Source organism: Oratosquilla oratoria, chromosome 6 (assembly GCF_046742065.1).
Source record: "Oratosquilla oratoria isolate Oo_2021 chromosome 6, ASM4674206v1, whole genome shotgun sequence".
NCBI lineage: Eukaryota > Metazoa > Arthropoda > Malacostraca > Stomatopoda > Squillidae > Oratosquilla > Oratosquilla oratoria.
The window spans coordinates 12,942,726-12,950,225 of record NC_134782.1 but is presented as its reverse complement, the minus strand read 5'-3'; the positions used below and the strand labels follow the sequence as shown (position 1 = coordinate 12,950,225).

The window sequence follows — 7,500 nt, the reverse complement described above, 5'->3', positions numbered from 1 at the left end:
TACGATTCTTCGTTTGTATAAGTTGATGACATTCAACCCAACCTAACCTAACCTAATCTAACCTAACCTAACCTAATCTAACCTAATCTAACCTAACCTAACCTAATCTAACCTAACCTAATCTAACCTAACATAACCTAACCTAATCTAACATTACCTAATCTCTGTTCTATTGTTAATATTCAGTGTATGGGATGACAGTTCTTCCAGTGGGATCTCTTGGGGTGACGATTCTTCATGTGACCCATTTTTTCTTCTTTGTTATCCCATTCCAAGGGTCTTCCTCACCTCCTTCCCTTTCTGAAGTATATTCATTCTATCTCTCTTATCTCTAACTTTATTCTCTTATTTCTCCTTTATTATATTCCGGAAAGTTTTTCCATTTCCTTTGGTCCCTCCCCATCTCCATTCCTGAAAAGTTGTTACTTCATTGACCTTCTTATCTCCAAATTTATTCTCTTATTTCTCGTAATTCTCCCCTCTTTGAAGGTTCTGTTATACCTCATCCTCTCCCCCTTTTCCTTCCTCTTCTTGTTCTTGTGGACGGTGGCTTCTTCTTCTTCTTCTTCCAGAAGTTCTCCGTCATTCTGGCGCGCTGATGTCCGTATTGAGAGTATAATCTCCCTCTTCCTCTCCCTCCTCCTCCTCCTCCTCCTCCTCTTCCTCTTCCTCTCCCCCTCCTCTTCTTCTTCCTCCTCTTCTTCTTCTTCCTCCTCTTCTTTTTCTTCTCCTTTTTCTATTTCTTATTCTTCTACTTCTTTTCCTTCTTCTTCTTCTATTTCTTATTCTTGTACTTCATTTTCTTCTTCTTCTTCTTCTTCCTTTCCTTTTTCTTCTTCTTCTTCTTCTTCCTCTCCTTTTTTCTTCTTCTTCTTCTTCTTCCTCTCCTTTTTCTTCTTCTTCTTCTTCTTCTTCCTCCTCTTGATGATGATGGTGTTGTTATTGGTAGTGGTGATGATATTTATGATGATGATGATGATATAATGATGATGATTTGATGACGATGACGATGACGATGATGACGATGTAGTGGTGGTGGTGGTAATGATGATAATGATGATGATGATGACGATGTTGTGATGATTATGATGATGATGATGATTGATGATGATAATGATAATGATGATGGTGGTGGTGGTGTAGTGGTGGTAGTGGTAGTTATGTGGTAGTGGTAGTGGTTAATGGTGGTGGTGGTGGTGATGATGATGATGATGATGATGATGATGATGGTGGTGGTGGTAGTGGTAGTGGTAATGGTGATGATGATGATGATGATTGGAGTTACTATTCCTCAAACTGTAATGTGTGATAGCATACGCGGGAAGTTATCGCACCAATTTGGCAGTAGTTTTTTTTTTTTTTTTGGGGGGGGGGTGAGTGGAGGTGAAGGGGGTTCTACTGAATTTATTCCAATTCTTTTTCGATAACCAAATTTAATGTCATCATCATTTTTTTTTTTTTTTTTTTTTTTTTTTTTTTTTTTTTTTTTTTTTTTTTTTTTTTTTTTTTTTTTTTTTTTTTTTTTATCGGAAGGTCCCTGAGATTGATGTTCTGTCTTCGCTTGATTAGCAAAAACGCTTTCTTCGATTTTTTTTTCATTTTTTTGTTTGTCTAGCACTTCATATATTTGCTTGTTTATTTATATTTTATGTATCTGTTTATGAACTCGTGTTTTTTGGGGGTATTGATTTACTTGCATATTTATCTAATTATTTATTCTATATGTATATATATATATATATATATATATATATATATATATATATATATTTATATATATATATATATATATATATATATATATATATATATATATTTATATATATTTTTCTCTCCTTTCGTTTTACCTGTGGTGATGCACTGTTATCCTCTTTTCGTTTATGTTCGTATTTTTCTTCATTATTAGCATGTATTCTCTTTCTTTTTCATCTTTTACTTAACCCCTTCCTGTTTTATTCATCTCCGTGGCACCCCCACCCCCTCACCGCCCCACTCGGTAGCTAATGGATTAATGTTTTGTCTTTTCCCTTCGTCCATTTCCTGTTTTCTTCGTCATTTCTTTTGGTGCATTTGCTATTCATTCAAAGGATTACAAAGGAGGAGTATGCTGACAGGAGACCTTTTGGTCCATGACTAGGTCGGATACAAAAAAAAGATACAATAATGATAAATAAGTAAATGAATAAACAAATAAAAATTATAATAATATAAATGATAATAAATCAAATAAATAAATAAATAGGTAAAGTTAAATAATAAACAAACAGGTAAATAGTAAATAATAATAAATTGACAGATAAATGATAATAAATGATAATCAAGGAAATAATAATAAACAAACAGACAAATAATAACAAACAAATAAATAATATAAAATAAATGGCAGGCATTACAGCATCTTGCTTAGGTGTTTATTTAAACGAATCTTAAAGCTTCGAACTGAACTACATTGCACTGCCTCTGTAGGAAGTTTATTCCATTCATTAACTACACGGTTGGCGAAGTTGTTTCTACCCACTTCCAAATTAAATATATTTCCTGACAGTTTGAGACCATTATTTCTTGTCGGATTCTCATTCAGTGTGAAATTTTTTTCACTTTTGATGTTGTCAATTCCCTTTAGAATCTTAAAGACCTGTATCAAGTCACCTCTGAGTCTACGCTTTTTTAGGGAAAACAGATTCATATGTTTTAGTCGATTTTCGTATGTCACTCTCCCCCACTTCCTCTCAATTTCACTGTTGTGTGTCAGTAACCTTATCAATGTTGTGCCGAACCACTCTCACTCGCTCCCGTCAGCTGAATGGAATCGCCCAAAGCTCGCCAGAATAAAATCAATCAACGATGGTTTCTCGTCAGCTGAATGGAGTGCCCTGGTCGCAGTCAGAATGAAATTCTTAAAGAAAGGAGAGCGTTTACACACCTTTTTTGCTCTCTCTCTTCTATATTTGTCCGTTCCTTTCCAATTTCCCTCTTCGATTTTGTTATTACTCTTTTTTTTTTCCTTGGGTTCTTCGTAATTCCCTCTCTTTTCTCTTTCTTTTTCACACACACGCACACCCTTCCCCTCTTCTTTTTTTTCCATTTACCCCTCTTGCTGTCCTCCTCCTCCTCCTCCTCCTCCTCCCTTTCTCTTCCTCTATCTTATTTCTTCCTCTTTCTCCCTGTTTTCCTTTTCTTCTTTCCTCTCCTCTTCTTTCCCCTTCCTTCCTCTTCTTTCCTCTCCTCTTCCTTCCCATTGCCTTCTCATCTTTCTTCTTCTCTTTCTTCCCCTTCCCTCTTCTTTTCTCACCTCTTCCTTTCCATTTTCTTCTCCTCTTCCTTCCCCTTCCCTCTTCTTTCCTCTCCTCTTCCTTCCCCTTTCCTCTTCTTCTTTTCTCTCCTCTTCCTTCCCCTTCCCTCCTCTTCCCTCTCCTCTTCCTTCCCCTTTCCTCTTCTACTTTTCTCTGCTGTTCCTTCCCCTTCCCTCCTCTTTCTATCCTCCATTCCTTCTCAATTCACTTCCGCTTTTTGTTCTTCTTTTCTTCGTTATTTTCTTTTTCCATCGTCCAAATTTATCCCGCTCTTCCCTCTATCCCCACTTTCGCTGGTCCTAGACTCCGACGCTCTCACATTTTTACTGACCTCACTTTTCGAAAGATTTTTTTTTCTTTCTTTCTTCTCTTCGTCGTTTTTCGTTCGTCATCGCGTTAGGAACTCAGTATCGTAATGGATTCCCCCCTCCCCCGACCACCACCAACTCCCGACGTCAGTATATTCCCCCCACACACACAGATTCTCCCAATCTCAATAGACCCCCCCCCCTGTCTATTTCAATGGATTGCCCACACATCCAATTTAATGGGTTTGTCTCAAATGGGTGTCTTCCATTGTAATGGGTTCCTTCATATCTGGTTCCCTCGATCATTTGGTTGAAAATGGGTTTTGTCCTCAGCTGAATAAAATCGTCTTGTAACAAGGAGTATAAATGTACCAGACAAGATCAACCCTTTGGGCGAATAAAATCGCCTGATGGCAAACTCTCTCTCTCTCTCTCTCTCTCTCTCTCTCTCTCTCTCTCTCTCTCTCTCTCTCTCTCTCTCTCTCTCTCTCTCTCTCTCTCTCTCTCTCTCTCTCTCTATCTCTCTCTTTTGCTCTCTTCATTATGCCTTGGCAGTCCTTTCGACGGCACCATTGTTATCCATTCGCCTCAGCTTCCTGGCCTCTCGGGACTTCTACGTGATCCCAAGCTTTGCTCCGTGATGCCCGTCCCTGTCTCTGGTTCTCTTGGTTCTCGAGTTTATTATTTGTATTTGTTGATCTTATTTTTAGTTTATATATACACATACATATACATACACATATACATATACATATACATACACACACACACACACACACACACACACACACACACACACACACACATATATATATATATACATATATATATATATGTATATGTTTATGTATATGTATATGTGTGGTTTAGGGCACCGTCTTTGTAGCCTCTTGGCCTCAGAACGGTAGGTTTGAGTCCTATGCGCGACGGCCATGAAAATTATATCATATGTATATGTATATGTATATGTATATGTATATGCATATGTATATGTACATATATATGTATACGTGTATGTATGTATATATGTTCATGTGTATGTATACGTATATGCATATGTATATGTATATGTATATGTGTATATGTATATGTAAATGTATATGTATATGTATAGTATATGTATACATAAGAACATAATGAAGGAGGCTGCAAGAGACCACATGGCCTACACTAGCAGTTCCATGTCCATTATTACTTAAAAGAACCGATAGTTTCAGCGCTCACTACATGGTAACTAAATCTATTCCAATTGTTGACCACTCTATTAGTAAATCAATTCTTGCATATTTCCTTCTTAAATCTAAATTTGTCCAATTTAGATCCATTACTCCGAGTCCTGACAGGTTGTCTTAATATGATGGCCTTATTTGCGTCTCCCTTGTTAAAGCCTTTGATCCACTTGAACAATTCTGTTAGATCATCCCACACTGAGCGTCCTTCTAGAGAGTGTAAGTTAAGGTGCCTTAGCCTATCCTGGTAAGGTAAGTTTCTGAGCCCAGGTATCATTTTGGTCATTCTCTTTTGTACTGATTCAAGTGAATTGATGTTCATTCTATAGGACGAAGACCAAAACTCTACCGCATAGTCAAGGGTAGTTCTAACTATAGCTAGAGTTTGATAATTACCACAGTACTTGATATAGCTACACTTCCCCGGGGGTCTCATTTCGAACTGTAGATAATCTCAACTTTCATCTCACTTTTCCTCTTCGTTCTCCTCCTTTTCCTCGGTCTCCTCGTTTTTCTCCTCCTTTCCTACTTTCTTCTAGTCATATTCTCTTTCTCCAACCCCCTCCTCCTCTTCCTCGTTCTACTCTTTCTTCTCGTCCACAATCCATTTTTCCCTATATTACTCTTCCTCAGCCCCTCCTCCTCTCCCTGCTCCTCTTACTCCACTCTCCTGTCCTCTTCCTCTTACGACACCTCCTTCTACCCTACCTCTTTCCTCCTCTTCAGCTCCGTTCTTCTCTTTTCCCTCCTTCTCTCACTCCACCGCTTTGTCCTCTTCCTCCTCCTCCTTCATCCTGTTTTGCTCTCTTCCATTCTTGACTCCATCTCAACCACCTCCAACTGGTTCTAGTTATCCTTCAAGGTGGCACTTGGTATTACGTCGTCACTCATTAGTGCCAACTGCTTACTAGGAGACACGTGACCACAAGCTCTTATAAAAACAGATCACTTCTTTTCGGCGCGCGAGTGGACTGCATGACGTCATGTCGTAAGGAACCTTAACCAAGGAGTGAATTCCCCCTTGGGGGCTTCTTTTCATGTTTCAGAAGGGGGATTATAACCATAGATTTTTAGATTCAGATTGCTGAAACACAAATGTTTCTACAAACTACAATCCTACAAATTTTACAATCTACATAATGTTCAGAATACCATACACTTTAAGTATCACAGATTAGATTAACAACAAAAATAAATTTTACTCCTTTCGATACAAACAAATTTGAAAATAATGAGTATGTGTGAGAATAACACTTGGATATAGTGAAAATGGTGCAGAGAAGAGAAAAGAAAAAGTTTGGGAACCTCTGTCTCGTCGTTATTCTTCTTTTTCGAGGCGAAGTGACCTATTCTTGGTATTGACCTTGACCTAGCTTGGAGTCTCGTGTGTGCAGCGTGTCTACGTGTGCTCAGTGTCTTCGCCGGTGCCTCGATTAGGAATCTGTCTTTGACCCTGCCTGACCCCAAAACGTGACCTTGACCTTGACCTTGGCTCAAGTGTCGAGGACCACATGACACTTAAAGGAAACAGAAGAGGAGTCGTAGGAGTGGTCGAGGAGAACTTAGGAGATGATGGCGGAAAAGAAGAGACAGAGTTCTTCAAAACTAGACCAACATTCGTTCACGATTGGAAAACTAGTACCCGATCTAAAAAAAAAAAAAAATAAAAAAAAATAAATGTGTGAATCTGAGCCGTAAGGGTGTCTCCATGGACACTTTGACGTGTCGCTTTGTTCCTGTGGCACTGCGGTGCAGTCACGGCGCCCCGAATCTCGACTTTGATATCGTCCTCAACCCATTTCTCAAGTTGTGTGGATCTTCTCATATGAAATAAAGTCTTGCGGTGTTAGCCAGAAGAAAATTATTAAAGTTTTTCCGCTCTGGTTTGAGAGGTTGACTACAAATGTCCTGTTATTTCTCTTTCTTTTTCACGTTTTTATTTTACCACATGCCATTATGTCGCCTCCCCTTCCACTTATAAAATGAAATACCTTTGTAATAAAGCTAACTGAATATGAAACACCTGAAAAATGTGATATGCTGAAGACTAGGTCAAGGTTTTCTAAAAAAAAAAAAAAAACAATACTCTAGTAATCTACAGTTCTAGAAATTTGTAGTCTTAATCCTCTTCCCTGAAACTCCCAACCCCATCACCTTGGGAGGAGTCGTTTACCAGTGCTTCTAACCTTAGGAACAATCTCGAGCCACGGGGATGGGGGTGGGGTGGTGGTTGGGGGGGGGGAGGGTGAGAGGAATATCTCTCTGTTTGTGAATACCACCCTGTTTATGAATATCACCTCTGTTTGTGAATATCCCCTGTTTGTGAATATCCCGTTTGTGAATAACACCCTGTTTATGAGTATACCCTCTGTTTGTGAATACCACACCTGTTTGTGGATACTACCCTGTTTATGAATATCACCTCTGTTTGTGAATACCCCGTTTGTGAATACCCCCTGTTTGTGAATAATACCCTGTTTATGAGTATACCCTCTGTTTGTGAATACCCCCTGTTTGTGAATATCCCTCCTGTTTGTGAATATCCCTCCCCGTTTGTGAATATCACCCTGTTTGTGAATATCACCTCCTGTTTGTGAAAAACAGCTTTTTGTGAATATTCTTCCCCTGTTTATGAATAGCCCCGTGTGTTCATGAATCTCCCACTATTCA

The 7,500-nt window shown here is 38.7% G+C and overlaps 1 protein-coding gene across 1 annotated transcript in view; it reads left to right on the top strand.

The window, feature by feature from the left end:
* LOC143026291 (phosphatidylinositol 3,4,5-trisphosphate 3-phosphatase TPTE2-like) overlaps window positions 1–7,500 on the top strand; it is a gene marked incomplete at its 5' end in the record, with an annotated part of 55,137 nt that overhangs the window by 30,450 nt on the left and 17,187 nt on the right.